The 22,080-nt window shown below is 47.0% G+C and overlaps 1 pseudogene; it reads left to right on the forward strand.

The window, feature by feature from the left end:
* Positions 1 to 9,817: 9,817 nt before the first annotated feature.
* LOC102861041 lies at positions 9,818 to 10,881 on the forward strand (annotated as a pseudogene).
* Positions 10,882 to 22,080: the final 11,199 nt, after the last annotated feature.

The raw sequence follows: 22,080 nt of genomic DNA on the forward strand, positions 1-22,080 counted from the left end.
AACCCTGCTCTATTCTGTGCCAATCTTATGGTCTCTGACACACACACCCCCATTACCCCAGTCACTGAATCAATCCATCTCATAGAGGGTCTTCCTCTCCTACGCTGTCCCTCCCAAGCATGATGTCCCTCTCCAAGGACTGATCCCTCCTTGCAACATGCCCAAAGTATGTCAGATGAAGCTTCAGAATCCTTGACTCCAAGGAGCAGTCCAGCTTCACCCTCTTCAGGACAAACCTGTTTGCTCTCCCAGCAGTCCATGGTATATTCAATACTCTTCTCCAACACCACAGCTCAAAGGCATCAATTCTCCTTCTATCATCCCTAGTCATTGTCCAGCTCTCTGATGCATAGCAAGTAATTGCAAAGGATCAGGCACACCTTAGTCTCCAGACTGACATCATTGCTCATCAGTTCTTTGCAGACATTTCTGACAGCAGGCTTTCCCAATGAAATTTGTCTTTTAACTTCCTGGCTGCCGGTACCAAGAGTGTTGATTGTGGAGCCAAGCAAAATAAAGTTGTTAGCAATCTAAATCTCTTCACCATCTATCATAGGGTTGTTATAATACTAAAAAACTAAAATCAACTAAAAGCCAAATCAACAACATTTAACAACAATATAACAAAACTCAACAAAAGAGGTGGCTTCTGTTTCCAAATACTGTTGTACAATAGAAAAGGGCCATGACTGATCCTGTGCCATCCTTACAATCTCTGACACACTTGACCCCATTTTGGCAGGTGCTGTATCAATCTCATTGAGGGTCTTTCTCTTTTACACTGACCCTCTTCTTTCCTACGAACAATATCTTTCTCCAGCAGAGTGAGTCTTAAGCCCAATCTAAATTCCAACCTAAACTTTTTAGGACTTTTAAATTCTAAAAAGAACAGAACAGAGACACACTTGGAGAAGCCTCCAGAATTGTACTGACCCCATGGGCAAGAGAACAGAACCCCACCCTCCTAATCCCCGCTGTGCTTAAGTCCATTATCCCAACCACTGTGTCCGTCCATCTCACTGAGGCTCTTCTCCTTTTCTGACCATTTAAGGTTATTTCTGTAATGGAAGGAACAGAAAAGCACACATAGAAATGTTCAAAATTGTTAGTTATTAAAGAAACATACAAGAAATAGCAATTTTTAAACATGCAAAAGGTATATATATTAGCATTATTGGAGAAGAGTATTGAATATACCATGGACTGCTAAGAGAACAAACAGGTCCATCCTAAAGAGGGTGAAACCAAGCTGCTCCTTGAAGGCAAGGATTTTGAAGTTTTGTCTCACATACTTTGCACATGTTACCAGAAGAGACCAGTCCTTGGAGAGGAACATCATGCTTGGAAGGATCGAGAAAAAGTTTAAGAGAAGAAGACCTTGGATGAGATGGATTGACTCAGTGACCGGGCAATAGGGGTGGGTGTATCAGAGACAATGAAATTGGCTCAAGATAGACCAGTGTTCAGAGCTATTGTACACAGGGTTGCTATGAGTCACAGGTGACTCGATGGCACATAACAACTGACAGCAGACTTTCCCATTTTTTTCTGTGTTCATGCAAAATCTAGACGTAGATCAAGAAGTAACAATGAACAGAGCAAGTGAATACAGCATGGTTTAAAATTAGGAAAAGTGTGAGTCAGGGCGATATCCTTTCTCCATACCTATTCAATCTGTATGCTGAGAAAATGATTCGAGAAGCTGGACTTTATAAAGAAGAATGTGGCAGCAAGATCATTAATAACCTGCATTATGCAAATGACACAACTTTGCCTGCTGAAAGTGAGGACTTGAAACACTTGCTGCAGAGGATCAAAGACTACAATCATTTTATATAGGTTAAACAAAACTCGTCACAACAGAGCAAACGGGCAACATCCTGATAAAGAGGAGGTAGAAATTGTCAATGATTTCATCTTGCTTGGATTCACAATCAACACTTTTGATGCTAGTAGCCGGGAAACCAATAGAGATATTGTGCTGGGAAAGTCAGGTGTCAGGGATGAAAATATTGCTGTTGTTACTGTTGTTGTTAAGTGCCATAAAGTCAAGTATGACTCATAGTGTCTCTATGAACAAGAGACCTGAACTCTGTCCTATTCTGTGCCATCCTTACAATCTCTGACACACTTGAGGCCTTCGCTGTGATCCCTCTATCAATCCATCTCATTGGGGGTCTTTCTCTCCTTCACCTACTCGCCAAGCTTCCAAGGATAATGTCCCTTTCCAAGGAATGCCTCTCCTAGCAAATGCTCAAAGTATGTATGACGAGTGCTAACTTTAGCAGCAGAGACACAAAGTATGTGGAATCAAGCTTCACCATCCTTGCTACCAAGAAGCCCTCTGGCTGCCCTTTTCCCAAGATGTATCTGTTCTTTTGGCAGCCCATGGGTTATTCAGTACTCTTCTCCAACACCACAGCTTAAAGGCATCAATTACAGTCTCTAAAATATATAGAAAATTCAACACCTCAACTACAAAAAAATAATCCAATCATTTTTATTCAAATTTGTATTCAAATTTTGTAAATACACTAGTAGGGGGAAATGTATATGAATGAAACATATTATAAAGGTATTACTATATGAAAATCAATAAAAAAATATTTTTTTAAAAAAAATCCAATCAAAAGTGGGCAAAGGACATGAACCAAAGGACTTGACCAAAGAAGACATGCAGGCATCTAGCAAACTCTTGAAGAGATGCTAGTGATCACTGGCATCCATAATCACATCACCGTGGAGTCGGAACTAAGTCACAGCTGGGCTTCCAAGGCTGTTAAGTCACATATGAGAAGAGTGTCTCTCTTCCTCCTCAGAGCTGCTGGTGGATTCCAGTCACCAGAGGTACCACCTCTGGGTCAACAGCACAGCTCCTACTGACTACTCCACTGGAGCTTCCCTTTCCTTCCCTAGATTTGTTCAAAGAAGAGGTCCTCCCCTTCCCTCTGCCCTTGGTGTCCACCCCTCTAGCTGCATCGCTGTACCCAGCTCCACAACTCACCACCTCCTGTGCAACCACGGCCAAGAGACCTTTCTGGGCCACAGTCTGTTACCTCTGTGAAATAGGAACAATAACAAAGCCTCCCTCTGAAGGTGGCTGTGTTTAAATAACATCATGTAATCTGTGTATATCAATGTTCACTGTGGCATTAATCATGGTAGCTAAAATGTGGAAATGATCCAAGGATCCATCAAAAAGTGAAGAGACAAACACAATTAGACACACTCATACAATGGAGTATAACTCAACCAGACAAGGAAATTAAACTCCACATGCTGCTACATGAACTTAGAAAACACTATGATACGTGAAAAGGACGAGCAGGTTTGTCCTGGGAAAGGTACAGAGGCGATGACGGCAAAGCTTCATCTTACATACCTGGGGCATATTGCTAGATGAGGCTATTTCCTGGAAAGGGAAATCATGCTTGGAAAGGTGGAAAGCAAATAAAAGAGCAAAAGACTCCGAATAAGAGGGACTGACACAGTGATTGCAGCAATGGGCTCCATGTGTCAGAGATGAGGAGGATGGCACAGGACAGGACAGGGTCAGCTCCGCTGTTCAAAGGGTCATTATGAGTTGTACTCAACTTGACAGCACCTAAAAACAACAGTAACTAGGAAATAGGGCAGACAGTAAAGAACAAATACTGTATTATTCTACAAATGCCTAAACACTAAAGCAGATTGGCAGCTACAAGGGCTAGGGTAGAGGGCAACCAGGAGCCTTTGCTTAATAGATACTGAGTTCTGTTGAGGGTGATAAAGTTTTGAAAAAGATAATGGTGAAGGTTGCACAAGATTGCAAACGTAATTATTATCATTGGCTTGCACAGTTAAAAATTATTTAAATGGCCTACTCTCTGGACAGTGCAGGAGAGGAAGACCCTGGATGAGATGGACTGATAACAGTAACTGGGACGATGGGGGTTGGTGTGTCAGAATCAATGAGACTGGCTCAGGACAGGGCAGGCTTCAGAGCTGCTGCACACAGGCTCGCTATGAGTTGCAGGCAAATCAATGGCACAAAATAACAATATATGTACTTCACCACAATTTAAAACAATATGAAGGGAGACCCTTCAGGTTAAGAGATGAAGCATTCAAAACCACGTTAGCTAGTCTCCTAGTATCTGCCAGGTCATAGTCTGAAAGAGCTGATCAAGTATGTGATGCATCGGTAGGGTGTGGGGTCCCTAAAATGAGTGTCCAGGGCACTGACAAGGGGCAAAGATGGAAGGGTGACTCTGCTTTAATCAGCACTTAGCTTCTGCTTTCCTGCACAGCCTTTGAGAACCTGCTTCTCTCACCTATGCCTCATTTTATCTGCCAGGAAAATGGGCTCCTTAATATAGCTGAAAGAACAATTAAAAAGATAGCTATTTTGTGTATATCCATACATATTTAGGAAGCTCTGGTGGCCTAGTGGGTAAAGGGTTGCACTGTCAACTTAAAGGCAAGCAGTTCGAATCCACCAGCTACTCCTTGAGAGCAAGATGGGCAACCTCCTTCCATGCAATTTACTACTTCTGCAAACCACCTGGAGAGTCAGCCATGGGTCAGTGCCAACTCAACACCCCCGAATTTGATTTTTACATATATGCACACACACTTACATGTGTGTATGTGCTTTAGTCTGAAGGGGCTCTGGTGGCACCATGCATTGCAGGTTGCCATGCTAACCCAAAAGATAACAGTCTGAACCCACTACCTGCTCCATGAGTGAAAACTGAGCATTATCCTCTTAAAAATACTTACAGCCTCAGAAATTGTTGGAGAGTTGCTGTAAGCCCTAAAGGACTTGACAGCATAGGTTTAGTTATATACTAATAGGTATACATGTGGAGCTTAGTGGCCTAGTGGGTAAGGAAATTCACTGCCAACCCAAAGGCAGGCTGTTCGAAACTTTGTAGGAGAAAGATAAAAAAAATCTCTTCCCACGCAAATAAGAGGCTCTGAAAATTTGTTGGCGACTCAGTTACAAGTCAGTTCCAATTGAATGACAATGAATTGATTTTACATATACACATTGTATACACATATATACCAGATAGATGATAGGTAAGTAGGTAGGTAGGTAGAGAGAGAGAGAGATAGACAGACAGACAGATAGAGAGACATATTTGTTGTCTGTCTGGTGTTGAGTTGGAACCAATGCATAGCTAACCCTCCAGCAGGTTTTCAGAAGCAATAAATCGTACAGGAAAAGGTTACCCATCCTTTTCCTGTGGAGCAGCAGGTGAATTTGAACTGCACACTTTTTGCACAGTTTCTACCACTAGGCCACCAGAGCTCTCTGTATATACATACAAATATATATGTGTGTATTTATTATAAACATAAAGATATACATATGGGTGTGTACACATGCATACACATGCACACACACATATATAATACGTGCACAAAGCCCTCACACTGGGCATGGCCCATAAGTGTCCAGCAGCAGAGGTTACCAAACACTGCAGGTGGGACACTGATCACTCAGAGCCTAGAGCTGCAGGCACACGTGTCTGAGGTGAAACGCCTCATGGCAGTTTTCACAAGGTTTTGGAGAGAGAGACAGAGAACACAGTCACAGCAAACTGGGAACACACCTCTCACTCAATAATCCTAGCAACTATTCTGTAGGTTTCAAACTTTTCAAATTCAAACTTTTCCATCATAATATCTTTAAACAAAAATTTCAAATTAAAAAGCAAAGCTCTCTCTGTATTAGTTTCTGTGTATTTCTCCTGAGTCTCCCCCTTGAAGGCTCAGAGAATTCAACTGCTCTGAGGGCTGGAAGCTAATAACCCTCCCAATTGCCCAAAGGCCAAGATGGGTCTATGTGCAATTTGCTCAAACAGCAAAGGTTTTTATTTTTCTATTTTAACTGACAGTGCTAAAAACAAATTCAATTTGGAGATTTCAAGTAAACACCCATATATCTGCCTCTTCTTAGAGCATCCAAGATAAGCAACAGGGCAGTGGGGGCAGGCGGAGGCCAGCAGTGAGAGGCTGCCCTGCATCTCCATCAAGCCTGCCCTGTCCTCTTGGAGTTGAGGAGGGCACCCTAGCTTCACTCTTCTCCGTGGACATTTATCTATCTGAATCTTGCTTGTCTACTGTCACAGCATCGGCAGCCCTGCCTCATCTTCTCAAGGCCCCCAGGAGCCTGCATGCACAGAGCTGTCCCTTAATACCCTCCAAATTCTGTCCCTCTTGGCCAGACCCTGCTGCCCCATCCTGGACAGCATCCTCAGGTTCAAAACGCCCATCACACCTCCATCGTCCACCCCTGCAGTCTGTAGTAGAGGACCCAGATGCAGAGGCAGTGCACTTCTCCTGGGCTGAGACACTGACCACATGGTCACACTGAGAGGACATTCTCATGCCCTGGCAGCTCAATAATTCAGGATTTAGCTGTGTTCCTGCTGCCTGGAACACGGATGTGATGACTGATGTCCTGCAGCCATCTTGGACCATGAGGACCAGAGCCACACCCTAGGGAGGGTGGAGATGGAGTTTCCCCAAGGAATCCAGGAAGTGGAGTGAAGCCCTAGGCCTGGACTACAGAGCTCTGGATTTGGATGGGAGAGAGAAATCCATCTTCATTTTGCACAAAACACTGTCCTTTGTCTTCTTCTATGACATGCAGCCAAATCTAATCCTGACTGATGCATTTCATTATTGTTACGTGTGACCCTCAGTGACCAGTCACCACAAGGTAACAGGGCAGAATATACTTCTTTCTCATCTTACAGGAGGATGTCCAGTTTCTCTGCAGGTGAACTAGGCTGCACTGTAGGCCTGCAGGCCTGGGTCTGGGTCAAATGTCTCGTGTCCCATGAGCTCAGCACAAGTGGGACCGAGTGGTTCCCAGAACACATTACACAGAAGACACCATCCCACTTGCCGCACATGAAAAAAAAAAAAGCAGCAGCAAAACCGTGCTGGGGCACAGCCCTCCCCAGGGTCACTGCAGAGATGCTGAAAATTCCAAGCAGCTAAGTGTCTGTTCCGCACAGTAGATGGATGAAGACTTGGCCTCAGTGGCTCTAGAAAGGCAGAAAGAAACCATAAGATTCTCTGTCAGCCTACTGGCTGGAGAGCCAAAGCTCCTTATCACATCAGGGGGACTCCCTTCCTTAGCAGGGGACTCCAGGGGAGGCAGGACGTGGTGGTCTGCATGGGAGGAAGCCTGCCTTGCTGTTCCCTTCAGAGAGGAACTGGGAAAGATATCAATTCCCAGGGAAGCAGCCACTCAACCAGGCAATCACTCTTTTCCAAAAGAAGCCTGAAGCTTCTTCATGTGCCCTGAGGGATGGGGAGGAGACACTGGGAGCACAGAGTTCAGAGAACTCACATATACTCTTGCCCTCAGCTCCCAGAAGTTAAGAACTTGGGTAGGTCAAAGTCAGCAGAAACCTAATCTCCCAAGACCCCACCCAGAACCCTGACCTGAGGACACTCATCCGGCTGAGACCCAGGGCTGGCCTCCAGAAGGTCAGCGGGAACTCATATTAGAATGCTACTTCCGGCCTCCACCAACAGTGCAGGGACCTGAAGCGTCATTTCAAGGTGCTGGGGTCTGTCCCCATTCTTGCCATACCTGTCTAAACTTCCTTACCTGGCATTCAAGGCCCCCTTTCCATCTCATCACCTTGCCCTCTACAAGCCCTGACAGGTAGGTAAACCGGCTCCCAGTCACCCGCAGAAAGGACCCAGGAGCAACGTCTGCGCCGTCTAGTCTCTGGTCCAGCCCTCTCTAGTCTCAGTGTGTCCGTGACTCAGGTTGGAGGCAGGATGAAATGAGTTGTTTTCAAGAATTTTAGCAGAGAAATACTCTGTCAAAATCAGTCTCATTAAATTCCAGTGGCTAAACAGTCCAGAGCAGAGCTGTTGTGCTGGCCACAAACTTGGGGGCTTGGTGGCAGGAACACTGCAGAGTGATGCACACACAGCCCCCTGCAGCCAGCTCAGGGCCTCCTAGAGAAGGGCTGCCTGGAAATTCTGGTAGAGATGCCTCAGACCCACCCACGCCTCCACACTTCTGCGGCCCTGACCTGACAGCCAGAACACCCTCTCCACTCCACATTCCTCTCCTATCCACCCAAGACCAGCTAAAATGCCCCCTCCCCTTCCAAGCCTCCCAGGCAAAGGATCTCTGGCGCTCTGAGCTCTCCTCCATACTCAGCGCGCTCCACCTGGCCCTGGTCACTGGCCTGTTCCCTCTATTGTGTGGAGAAGAACACGCTCACCTCTCCCTCTGCCCACAGTCCACCCTAGCCCCTGACGAGGCTGAACCTACAGTCACAGTAGGTTCCAAATGTCACTCTGCTTAAATGAGTTGCGCATTCACTATTTCATTTGTGCTTGAAGAAAGCACAGGAGACTGCTATTCCCATTTAGTGGATGAAACTATGGAGGCTCAGACAGTTCACCACATGACCTACAGCAGAGCCAGGCCCCTGAGTTCACATCCCAGGCTCTTTCCACAGCATCCTCCTCCTCCCATCTTGCTCTATTCCCACCTGAAGTGACCCACTTCCCCAATAAGATATCTGGAAGCTTGAGCAGGGGCTTGGCAAAAGGTAAGGAAATCATACCTCCTTCCTCTCCAAGGCCCCAGAACAGGCTGGTGCCCAAGGGGCAGTTCACACACCCCTGACAGCCAGATGCCAGGACGGTAACAATGGAGCTAAAAATAGGACCATCTGAGGGACAGCAGGAGACTAAGCAGCCAGCTGCAGGAAACATCTGCCTTAGCTGCAGAACAAACACAGAGGAAATCACCACGCTGTGGGGTTCCCCACGGTGGGTCTCTGGAAAAGCAGAAAAGTTCCAGGTCGGAGCCAAGGACAGGGGTCTGTCTACATCAGTCTCTCACCTGCCCTGACCTTGTGCCCCAACTCCCAGCGCGTGCACACACACACAAACACACACACTACAGTGTTTGAATCTTATATGCTGTCGTGAATCTGAGTCAGAGGAACCCTTAGAGACTCTTGTCTGTTCCTCTTATTTACAGAAGAGGAAACTGAAGTCCAGAGTAGACCAGAGAACTGTCCATGATCACAGAACTAATGGGCAGGAGGTCTGGGACCAGCACCCCACATATACCTCGCTGCTCACCTGTCCCCCTGTAAACACCCTCTCACGTGCAGGGATGATCCTGACAAGGGGGGGTCTCTAGCTCCAGAGAAGAAAACACACGAGACAGAATTGCAGTCTAAAGACCCAAAGCAGCATCACGAGGCAATCCACGACTTCTCCTGAGCAGCCTCCCTCTCCAGCCTCTTGGGCTCTTAAATTCCAGCCAATCTGAATTGCTTACAATCCCTGGAATAGGCACTATCTCGGCTATTCTTACAACTACCTTTATTCCTCACTGCCATGGAGTCAGAATGACTCATAACTGGCCCTCCAGTGGGTTTTCAGCGGCAGTAAATCACATGAAAAGAGACTGCTCATCCTTCTCCCTCAGAGCAGCGTTCGGGTTGGCAGTGCAGCTCCTTACCCACTAAGCCAGCACAGCTCCCTATCCTAGCAGATCTTTTTGCAAATAATCATAACTGTTGTTGCTGTTATGTGCCACTGAGTTGCTTGAGACTCATAGTGACCTTATATACAACAGCTTTGAATAGAGGAGCTCCCTCCTAGCCCCCAGCTTCTACCTGCACCCACCAGAGCCTGTTCACGTTGAGTGACCACAGTCCACGAATTCTCCTCTCCGAGCCCGCCCGCACAGCCCCAATCCCAGCTTTTTGTCCTCTGAGAACACTAAGAAGAATGTCCCTGCATCAGTTTTTGCTCGATCCAATCGCCTGCCATGCCTGGAATCGGGATCGCACTCAGAGTGTCCTTAGCCCCAATAATCATGAAGTCCACATCTACAAGAACAGGAACCAGTGGGTGAAAGCTCATGACCTCAAGGAACACGATGGGCACATCACAGGCCTTGTCTGGGCACCCAAGAGCGAGCGCATCGTCACCTGCGGGGCAGGCCACACGTCTACGTCTGGAGTCAGAAGGCTGACATCTGGAAGCCCACCCTGGTGGCCTGTGCATCACCGGGCAGCCACATTCGTGAAGTGGTCCCTGCTGGAGATCAAGTCCGCTGTGGGCAGCAGGGCCTGGCTCATCTCTGTCTGCTTCTTCGAGTCCTAAAACTCGACTGGTGGGTCAGCAAGCACATTCAGAAGCCTGTCCACTCCACGGTCCTCAGCGTGGATGGCATCCCAACAACGTCCTGCTTGATGCAGGCTCCGGGACTTCAAGTGCAGGGTGTTGTCTGCCTACATTAGAGAAGTGGATGAAATGCCAGCCAACACTCTGCGGGGCAGCAAGGTACCTTTTGGCCAGCTGATGTCTGAGTTTGGTGGCAGTGGCACCAGGGGCTGGGTCCACGGCATCAACTTCTCCACCAGTGAGAGGCGCCTGGCCTGGGTCAGCCACGACAGTCCCGTGTCCGGAGCCGAGGCCTCAAAAAGAGTGCTGGTCTCCACTCTAGACGGAGTTCCTGCCCCTCCTGAGCGTGTCATTTGTGTTGGAGAACAGCGTCGTGGCCGCTGGTCGTGACTGCTGCCCGATGCTTTTCAAGTATGACGACTGTGGCTGCTTGACCTTCGTCTCCAAGCCAGACATTCTGAAACAGAGCATCCAGCGCGACGTGTTGGCCATGGAGTGCCACAGCCACATGGACAAGCAGGCCGTACCGAGGACCGCAACACGGCTTTGGAGACGCTGCACCAGAACAGCATCACTCAGGTGTCCATTTATGAGGTGGACAAGCAAGATTGTAATAAATTCTGCACTGCTGGCGTCGATGGAGCCATGACAGTTTGGGATTTCAAGACCTTGGAGTCTCCCACCCAGGGCCTCCGAATAATGTGACGCTGAACAAACCTCAGAGACTGAGCCTGCATGACCAACTGCAGCTGCCGGCCTCCCCACAAGAAACATTGAAAACATGGACAGTGCAGATGCTTCTATGTGTGTGCACGAGTGACATGTGTGAGAACAGAACTGTGAACACGTTGATGTTTTAAAAGCAGCAATGACTTTCCCCCCACCCCCACCCTGGCCTGTTTCATTCCATTTTTTACCAAAGCTTCTCTTTAAACAATTGATATTGGAGAATTACTACACTGACCTAAAGAAAGGGGGGCAGGTATGTAAATCATCTGCCACAAAATGGAATAAAAATGCTAAATGTAAAAAAAAAAACTCCAACAGCTCTGAATCTTGCCCTATCCTAAGCTAATCTCATTGTCTCTGACATACCTGTCCCCAGTGCCACAATTACTGTGTCAGTCCATCTCATCCAGGGTCTTCCTTTCCTGCATTGCTCCTCTATCTTTCCAAGTATGATATCCTTCAAAGACTGGCTTCTCCTGGCCAAATGCCCAAAGTATGTAAGACAGAGTTTCAAAATCCTTGCCTCCAAGGAGCAACGTGGTTTCACTCTCTACAGGACAGACTTGTTTGTCTCTTGGCAGTCCATGGTATGTTCAATACTCTTCTCCAGCATCAAAACTCAAAGGGATCAATTATTCTTCTTCCATACTTATTCACTGTCCAGATCTCATACGCATAGCAAGCAACTGAGAAGACCATGGCCTGGATCAGGTGCACCTTAGTATCCAGACTGACCCTTGCAAATAAATCAATAAGAACAAGAATAAGCACCTCTGTGTTTTCCCAGATATTAGAGGCTGTGTTCTAGTCTCTATACAGCAGAAACTGCCCAAATTACTTATTAAAATTCTTTACACAGCCCACCAAGAACAAGGCTGAGTCATCTCTCAATTCACCGGTTCTCCCTCCAGCAATGGATAGCAATCTGTTTGTTCTGAACATCAGATGAAGTTAGAGGACCACACACCAGCCTCACGTGCATTCATTTCACACCTTTTCACTTGGCTTACCTGTCCCTCCTTTGCCCAGCTCACATCTCTCCTTCCTCTACCAGGAAGCCCTGCTTGGTTCTCTCCAAGGGGGTCTCAACTTCCAGGGGTGCACATGTCCAAATACGACATCACTCACTCCTTTTTCAATGTAATGGCACTGTGGTCATGGAGCAGAATCAGTGACGGGTGAACCTGCTGGGAGGGTTGGCCTAAAACAAGGATGAGGACAGCGCTGCCAGTGACTGTACAATTCAATCACTTCACTAAATGTCTCAGTGAAGCAGGAAAATTTACTGAACTCCTTAAATCTCACCCTGAGCACACATCTCTTTAATATTCTGGGCTGAAACCTTTACATTTTATCTTTACTACATTAAATCACACCACGTTAATTTAATACCTTGTTAATTTTTTGTTGGTGTTGTGTGCTGACAAGTCAGAACGGACTCACTGCTGACCCTCCGGTGCTTTTTCAGAGGTAGCTAATCGCAAGGGAGGAAACTGCCCATCCACTCCCCGTGGAACAGCTGGTGGATTTAAACTACATGCAGCACACCTTCTTACCATTAGGCTACAATTAGTGCTATTTAATAAACACTAATATTCTGTACCAGAACAGGAAGAACCCATCCAGCTCATGTCTGCTCACTGAGGGGCTACATCACCAGACAAGGGGAAAAGTAGTCACAAAAGGTCTGCACTGTGACCATGCCAGCCCCTCCCACCACGGAAAGGCCAGCTCTCAGAGCAGCTACAGTTATACACTCTCAGGTACCTGGCACACGTTTCTCACAAACAGTCCAAGTGAGACTTCACCTCATGTAAAAAATAAAAACAAAAACAAAACTGGAAACATTTGTTACCAAAGATCAAGTTTAAGTTAGAATTTTGGAAAACTTGTATTGGGCATTGTGAGTCTGACAACATCCCAAAATGCAAAGGCTTTTCTGACATCAGTCAGCAGTGGCAGGAGATATGAAATGTTACCTGTAACAGAATGCGTCCACATTTAGAAGATGTGCATAATTCGGCAGACCAGTATTTTCCAAGTGACTGATGCACGTTACAAACTTGTGTGTACGTAAATGATCCTTCCAACGTGTACAACGCCCAATGAGTTTTACAACACATTAAAATACACAAAGTTCACCAACAGGTTCTCAGATTCCGCATTTCAACTCACCTTTAAGATACTAATTCAAATGAGCAAACAAGTTGCCACTGGGTCACGTCTGACTCCTGGTGGCCCCACGTGTGTCACAGTAGAAACAAGACCATACTGTTGTCAATGGCTGGTTTTTCAAAGATAATTCACCATGTCTTTCTTGCAAGCTGCCTCTTAGTAGACTTGAACTTTCAACCTTCTGGTTAATAGCCAAGTGCATATACATTTATACCGCATAGGAAAATACATACTAGGGGAGCTCTGGTGGCCTAGTGGCAAGATGCTGCACTGCAATCCCAGAGGTATGCGGTTCAAATCCACCAGATGCTCTGCTGGAGAAGGAGGGGGCAATCTCCTCCTGTACCAGTCAGATCTGATTTGACGGTGCACGTAAAAATAATACAATAAAAATTTAAAAAAAAAGGAAAATACATACTACAGTTTTTAATTTTTAAAAAAGCACAATATTTTTGAGTGTTGTTCCAATAATACGGTGGGGGTTGACATGTATTCTTGCAGGCAAACACACACACACAGAGGGATAAAATATTTGTTGTTGTTGTTGTTGTTATGTGCCGTCGAGTCGTTTCCGACTCATAGCAACCCTATGCACAATAGCCCTAAACCCTGCTCTATCCTGCGCCAACTGCACTGCCTCTCACACACCCATCCCGATTACCCCAGTCACCAAATCAATCCATCTCATAGAGGGTCTTCCCCTCCTGCGCTGTCCCTCCACCCTCCCAAGCATGATGTCCCTCTCCAAGGACCTGTCCCTCCTGGCAACATGTCCAAAGTATGTCAGACGAAGCCCCAGAATCCTTGCCTCCAAGGAGTAGCTCGGTTTAATCATCTCCAAGATGAATCTGTTTGTTTTCCTGGCAGTCCATGGTACATTCAGTACCCTTCTCCAGCACCACAGCTCAAAAGCATCCACTCTCCTTCTCTGTCCTCCCTAGTCATTGTCCAACTCTCTGATGCATAACAAGCGATTACAAATACCATGACCTGTATCAGGCGCACCTTAGTCTCCAGAGAGACACTGTTGCTCCTGAGTACTTTAGAGAGGTCCCTAACAGCAGACTTTCCCATCACGATACGCTTTTTGATTTCCTGACTGCTGGTGCCAAGAGTGTTGACTGTGGAGCCAAACAAACTGAAGCTGTGAACACTCTCAATCTCTTCGTCATCCATCCTGATGCCGCCAAATTGGTCCAGTGGTGAGAATCTAGGTCTTCTTGACATTGAGCCTCAGTCCATACTGAAGGCTGCAGTCCTTGACCCTTCACAGCAAGTGCATGAGGTCCTCCTCAGTTTCAGCAAGCAGGGTTGTGTCATCTGCATAACGCAGATTGTTAACAGATCTTCCACCAATCCTGATGCCACAATTCTCCTCATAGAGCCCAGCCTCTCGGATAATCTGCTCTGCATACATGCTGAAAAGGTATGGAGACAGGATGCATCCCTGGTGTACACCCTTCCCAATTTTGAACCCTGCAGTGTTACCCTGCTCTGTTCTGACTACTGCCTCTTGGTCCAAGTATAGGTTTCGTATTAGCACAATTAAATGTTCTGGGATTCCCATTCTTCTCAGAGTCAGCCACAGTTTGTTATGATCCACACAGTCAAATGCCTTTGCATAATCAATGAAACACAGATAGACATTCTTCTGGTATTCTCTGCTTTCAGCCAACATCCATCTAACATCAGCAACGATATCCCTAGTACCACGACCCCTTCTAAACCCAGCCTGGACTTCCGGCAGTTTTCTGCTGACTGTTCTAATCGATAAAATATTTAGAAGAATAAATTTCAAGACATCTAAAACAAACAAACAAAAAAGACATTACAGAACATGAATGGTCAGCCATGGTTATCTCTAGGACACAGAACCAGGAAGATGTCTCCTAATTGTCCTGCATCTCTGCATTTCCATGGATTTTCCTATAATAAGCATATAGGAATATAGAAGAAAAAAAAGCACAGAGCCCAGCCGTGATATCGGCCACCACAGTTCCACATTAACTTCACCTCAAAGAGGCCCCAACCCCACAGCGCAAAGTGAGAGGAGAGATCGCTTTGGGAGTTGCCCCTGATGGACATGAACACTTTGCTGTAAAAAAAGCCAGTACCCTGGGTAGACGCCCAGTGCTGTCCTGCACAAAGTCTCTGGGCCAGCTCCTTCACCTGGCTGAGCTGTGCTCTCCTCTGGCCCCTCCTTGTTGTACCTGGAGGTTAAACAGGGTCACCAGCCTCCGCCCTGACCTGCACAGATTTCTCCGCCCCTCAGCTCTCCAGGTGGCCCTTACACAGAGGGTCCCAAACTTTCAGAGAAGAGATGGTGCAGGCCCAGGAGGGTGAGCATGACTTCCTGGCTGTGCCAACCATGACTGGGCTCAGCCGCTGCCTGAAAAGTTGGGAATTCAAGTCTACCAAGAGGAGCATCAGAATTAAGGCCTGAAGAACTACTGCTGAAAAATCAGCCTTTGGAAATTCTATGGGCACCACTGTGTGTACACACACACACACAGAGAACAGTCATGAGTAGGGTGAACTTGACTCTGGTTAGGAGAGTGACAACGTCTTCCTCCTGTCCCATGACAGGCCACAGTCCTCCCTGGACCATTAAGTCTCCCAAAATGACATATGGCCAGAAACCTTGACTCCCAGTACTGACCTCTCAGAGGCACCTTCCTGACTTCATGGACCTCAGTGTCACCAGGAGTGAAAGGAACAGGCCACACACTGGACATGATGTCAGGTGTCCCCCTGTCCCCACACTGCCATTTTCATCACACCCCTATGTAGAAGGCAGGGCAGGAAAGGTGGGTGCTTACCCAGACAGGAAGTGACCTGGGTGGATGAAGGGCAGGTCTGCATTCCATCAGGAGCCCCCACCTGCTAGAGATCTTCGGGGGTCATGGGAGCCAGAGAACATGGGCACAGGGCAGCCAAGAGGAAACAGGAAGCCCCGGCACACGGCCGAGCCTGGCGGAAACACTCTGTCCTCTTCACTTCCGTGACGCTTGGGAGGAAGTTATTTCTGCAGGTCCATCTCACGAGGTCCAGGCTTTCCACACAGGCCAGAATTCAGGATTTCTCCTCTCCCACTGTCATTATACCCAAACCACAGATGAGGGAAGTGAGGCCCAGGCACACAGCAGGGCTGGGACTCCAGAATCCTTCTCCACCTGCTGAGCTGCATGGAGGAACAGCCCAGAAAGACGCCTGAGATTGTATAAAGCCTGCGGGGGAGCTCAGAGCCCTGGGTCCACCAGTCGCCTGTTAGTTTGTCACTGTGACGGCTCACATGTTGCTCAGATGCTGAAAGCTATGTCATTCATACTTCAATTATCAGCAGGGTCATTCATGGGGGCCAGGTTTCAGCAGATCTTACAGGCCAAGACACGCCAGGGAGAAAGGCCTGCCAAGCTTTGGAAAACTGGCTGATGAAAATCCAATGGACCAAACAGAATGCTGTCCGACTGGAATCAGACATACCCACCATCATGAAGATGGGCCAGGACAAGACAGCACTACATTCTGTATGGCACAGGATCACCCTGGGTCAGAGCCAACGAGTCAACACTAACAACGAGGCCAGCCTACAGAGGACAGGGGTGAGGCGGGGTCAGGCGGTACCCCGAGTGCCTTAGGGACTGTGCCAAGGAGTTGAAATGCTGCCTACAGGGTGTAATGTGTTAACTGACACAACAGTGGGGCATGACCAAGTCCTATGAGGCAATCTAAGAGGGCTGCCTGGAGAAAGCAGCATGAGGGAAACCCATAAGCAAAAGCTGGGTATTATCAGGGGGTGCTAGGGCCCACACCCAAACAGACCTCACTCACCTTTGATTTCTCTACCAAAGAGAAAAAGAACTCTGATAACCTAATATAAAGTAAAAGGCATATGAATGATTTCAAGAACACCAAGGGAGATAAAAGAGCAGAGTGCTGAGTACATTGATTGCCTGAGTTCAAGGCTCCTCCCCAATTGTGACAGTGACTGAAACAGGCAACCTCTCTGTGCTTCTGCATCTGTCAAATGAACACAGTAACCACGTAACCATGTTCTGTTCATCTCCGAGGGCTCTGGAGATTTACTAAAATAATGGCAGACCAAAGGGGGGGGGGGGACACAGGGGGGAGACAGTAGAAAACCCCTGTAATGCGCCAGAATCCGGCACACAGTCAGAACCCGACACACAGAGCTCAGCACACAGTCAGAGCTCAGCACACATTCACTGCTGTCCAGTCTTCCAAACACCCTTGTGAGCTATGTACACCCCAGCCGTCTGAGCCATGGAGGTGAGTGACGTGGCCTCAATCACCTTTGACAAAGTAGTGAAGCCAAGATTCAAACTCGGGCCTCTCAGGTCAACATCCATGTTCCGCCCAAGCCCACCGTGCAAAACATACTGAAAATCCTAAGACCTGGCCCAGGCTTGGCTCTGCAAGGCCCTAGATGGTCTCCCCAGGTGAAGGGATCCACATCTCAAACCTCCAGTGGTGGGGGAAGGGCAGGGAGAAAACTTCAGGGCTCAGGAGGGAAAGAAAAATATTTTTACGTTTCTCCTTCTTCCTGTTTATCTATCTTCTCAATCCTGAACCCGCTGGTAGCTGTTTGTTCAGGGAAAGTCCTGCCAAGAGGGACATCCTGCCGTGTGGCCTGGGCAGGCAGACATGCCAGCCGTACGCCAGGGCACTGGTCCCACCTCCCTCGACCCCTGCCCGGCCCAAGAAGGCTACTGCATAAAGGGGCTTTCAGTGGTAACCAGGGTGGGAGGGAGCCTGGCCTGGGGAGGAGGTCCCACTGCCACCACCTCCTCCACGCCAGCTGGCACCAGTCTACGCCACTCGAGCTGCAGAGAGTGATGAGAAGGATTTGAGGAAATGACTTTCATCCTGGGCAGGAGTGTGGCTGCCCCAGGTCTCAACTGTGTGACCTTAGCCAAGTTACTGAACTTCTCTGAGCCTCAGTTCTGTTAACTGTAAATTGTTGTTATTGTTGTGTACCAACTCATAGCTGAGCCTCCAGCAGGTTTTCAGAAGCAGTAAATCGCACAAGAGGAAACTGCCCATCCTTCTCCCAGTGAAACAGCTGGTGGATTCAAACCACGTGCTTTTGGGTTGACAGCCAACTCCTTCTTGGTCCCCGGTGCTCCTTATTCACTATAAAAGAAGATAATGCTAGTACCTGCATTACAGGTGTGTGGTCAGATGTCGGTGAGCCAACACTTGGGCAGAGCTAGCACCCAGATGTGAAAGAAGCACTGAATCTCATTCCCTACCAAGCTGATTCAGGCCTGAGACCTGAAGTGCCTTTCAAATGAGATTTTTTTTAAAAAAGGTGAGCGTGTTAAAAAAAATCTGAAGTCAATATGCATTTCTGCTTCCATGTTGGTGGGGTGGAGAGGTGGAAAGACTGAACACAACCATCCACAGGTTAGTGCAGTTGGGAGGCTTGAACACTGTGCGGAGGGCAGAGGGAGATGATGAAAACGCTGCCTGGGGTTCTGAGAGGGCTTCCAGAGCAGGCCCTGAGCCAGGCATGCACCTGAGCGAGGTGCGTACCTGAGCAAGTGTGTGCACCCGAGCCAGGTGTGCACCAACCGCAGGCTGAGCCACTGTGCCAGGCTCCTCTACAGGATGCAGCATGGCTCTGGTCTGCCCCATCAGGAGCACAGGTACTGGGAGCTGGTAGAGTCCATTTGTATACACACACACACACACACGCCAACAGTGCCCACATGACAATCCTGGCCTGTGTAGAACCACTCTAGGACACTAATATCCAACACCAACAAAGCTTCTTTCTCTCCTCCTACAGCCATGACCAAGGAAGGAAGGAAAGGAGGTGGTGAGGAAGGCCAAGGGAGCTGGGGAGCTGGTCAGGAGACACTCCAGTTCAAGGGGACCCTGAGGTGGGCTTGAGGCAGAGCCTGACCCAATCCAGGTCTCCTCCCCACAGGTCAGGTGAAGAGAATGGAGAAGCAGTTGGGGAGTGTGAGCAAAGCAACCCCACATGGGAGAGAGATGGACAGAGGTCACACTGACTGAGTACATTACCCTCACTAAAATGCATTGCTGTCAAGTTGGAACTGCATGATAGCTGACCCCAGCAAGTTTCTGAAGCTATAAACACACAGGAAGAGAATGCTTATCTTTCTCCTCCGGAGCCCCTGGTAGATTCAAATCCCAGGGAGGTGCTTATTGCCTTTGGGTTAACATCATAACTCCCCAAGGACTACAGTATCACCCCATATGATCCTGAACAAGTCCACTTCTCTCCAAATCCTCTAGAGACTCCCTGGGTAAAAACATCACCCAGCAATTAAGGACTAAGTAGTTATTGGCTGGTAACCAAAAGGGTGACAGGTAAAAGCTACCAGCAGCACCACAGGAGTAAGACCTGGTGATCTAACCTGCCCCATGGGTGACTACAGAGTCCAAAATTGACTCAGCAGCACCTAACCACAAACTAGCAACTCGCCTCTGGGTGTCCATCCTAGGTAGATGAAGGTTTATGCCCACGAAGAGACATGATACAATATCCACAGCACCCTTATTTAGAATTGCCCAAGCTGACATAAAAAGTCCACATACAGGAAACCTACATAACTGAAACCACCACCAACAGGAATACTACAGAGCAATGAAAAAGGAGCCACCTAACACCTGCAGCAACATGGATACATCTCACAGAGTCCATGCTGAAAGACATCAGAAGCAGCCAGATTTTTTTTAACTTGGCACTGTGCTCCCTTAACAGAGAGAAGATGAAGGGAAGGAAAGAAGAAGGGAAGAGAAAGCTGATGGTAGCTGTCTGGGAAGAGGTCTGACGGAACTACACAGACAAATGGAAACATGGTATGTTTTCATCTGTGGAAGTTAGATAGGTGACACATCTGTAACAACCCATCAAGCTACATTTCTATCATATGTGATTATTTCAACTCACAAACAAAATGGCAACAGCTACTCACTCAAACTCAGCTTCTTCTCTGGACTGAAGGCAAGTGAATAGAGGCTGTGTATGCAAATCAGGTCCTAGATAAGAACAGGATCTGGTGATCAGAATGAACAAGGTTCAACCCTTTTCTTAACACATCTTAATGTGGTAAACTTGTACATAACAAAATGTGTCATTTCTACACTTTTAATGTGCACCATTCAGAAACATTATACAAAATCCTTCTGAGGATTATCCAAAAAATGACTGGAACAGTAGTACATCGACAGAGAACCACTAGAAATACAAGCTGGGTTTAGAAGACATCCTGGCACTAAAGATAAAGACATTATCGCCAATGTCATATGGATCTTGGTAGAAAGCAAAGCATACCAGAGGGATGTGTATATGTGTTTCAGTGACTATGTGAAGGCATTTGTGTGGGTCACAACAAATTATGGTTAATCTTGAGAAGAGGGGAATCCCAGAACACCTGATGTGCTTATGTGAAACCTATTCTTGGACCAGGAAGCAGTCCTCAGAACAGAGCAAGGAAACACTGCACGGTTCAAAATCAGGAAAGGAGTGTGTCAGGGATGCATCCTGTCTCCATACCTTTTTAAGCTATATGCAGAACAGATCATATGGGAGGCTGGGCTTTATGAGGAGGAATATGGCATCAGGATTGGAGGAAAACTCATCAACAACCTACATTAAACAGATGACACAACCTTGCTTGCTGAAACTGAGGAGGACCTGAAGTGCTTGCTGCAGGTCACAGTCTAAAGTCTTCAGTATGGATTAAAGCTCAACATTAAGAAGATGAAGATTCTCACCACTGGGCCAACTGGCAGCATCATGATAGATGGAGAAGACATTGAAGCTGTTAACAATTACAGCTTTCTCAGCTCCACAGTCAACACTCTTACCACCAGCAGTTAGAAAATCAAAAGACAAATTGCACTAAGAAAACCTGCTGCCAGAGACCTCTCCAGAGTATTGAGAAGCAATGATGTCAGTCTAGAGACTAAGGTGCACCTGATCCAGACCATAGTCTTTGCAATTACTTGCTATGCATCAGAGAGCTGGAAAAGGACTAGAGGTGACATAAGACGAATCCTTCAAGTTGTGGTGCTGGAGAAGAGTCTTGAACATACCATGGTCTTTCAAGAGAACAAATAAGTTTGTCTTGGAGAGGGTCTAAGTTTCATCTTACATACTTTAAGCACATGGCCAGGAGCGACTGGACCTTGAAGAAGGGCATCATGCTTGGAAGGGTGGAGGGACAACACAGGAAAGGAAGGCCTCGAATGAGATGGATTAATACAATAACTGGGGTAATGGGTGTAAGTGTGTTGGAGTCAGTGAGGCTGCCTCAGGATGTAGCAGGCTTCAGAGCAGTTGTGCATAGGATCCTATGAGTTGCAGGTGACTCAATGGCACAATAACAATAACAACAATTATGTATATCTACTATCTGTTTCCAAATTTTCCCAACTTAGGGTTTAAATGCTGATGCTTCCTCAAAAAATATTTTCAATAGGGTGAAAATAAAACCAACAGACTGCGACAAAAACATATGGTAATGACATCTCAGACAAGGATCTCATAAAAGTTTACAGAATACTACAGGGCCTCTATCAATCAATCAATAAATAAATAAATGTTTTTTAAAAATAAAGACTGACAGCCCAATTAAAAAATGGGAAACAGATATGGAAAGGCTTTTCACAGAGGAAAATATTTGGATTGGCCAACAGACACATGAAGAAATGCTCAAAACTACTGGCAATAAGAGAGATGCAAATCAAAACCACAATGAGATACCATCTCACCCCAGTAACAGTGGTAAAGTTTAGCAGGGCAGCAAGCAATAAATGTTGGAGAGGATGTGAAGAGACATCCTATTCTTTTGAGGCACCTCAACACTCATACACTGTTGGTGGGATGGTAAAATGGTTCAGCCACTCTGGAAGGCAGTTTGGCATTGCCTCAAAAAGCTGAATATAGAAATTCCATATGACTCAGCTATGCCACTGCTAGGAGTATACTCCAAGGAAATTAGA

The sequence above is a fragment of the Elephantulus edwardii genome, unplaced genomic scaffold, assembly GCF_000299155.1.
Source record: "Elephantulus edwardii isolate Elephantulus edwardi_28Jun2011 unplaced genomic scaffold, EleEdw1.0 scaffold00074, whole genome shotgun sequence".
In the NCBI taxonomy this organism is placed as follows: Eukaryota; Metazoa; Chordata; class Mammalia; order Macroscelidea; family Macroscelididae; genus Elephantulus; species Elephantulus edwardii.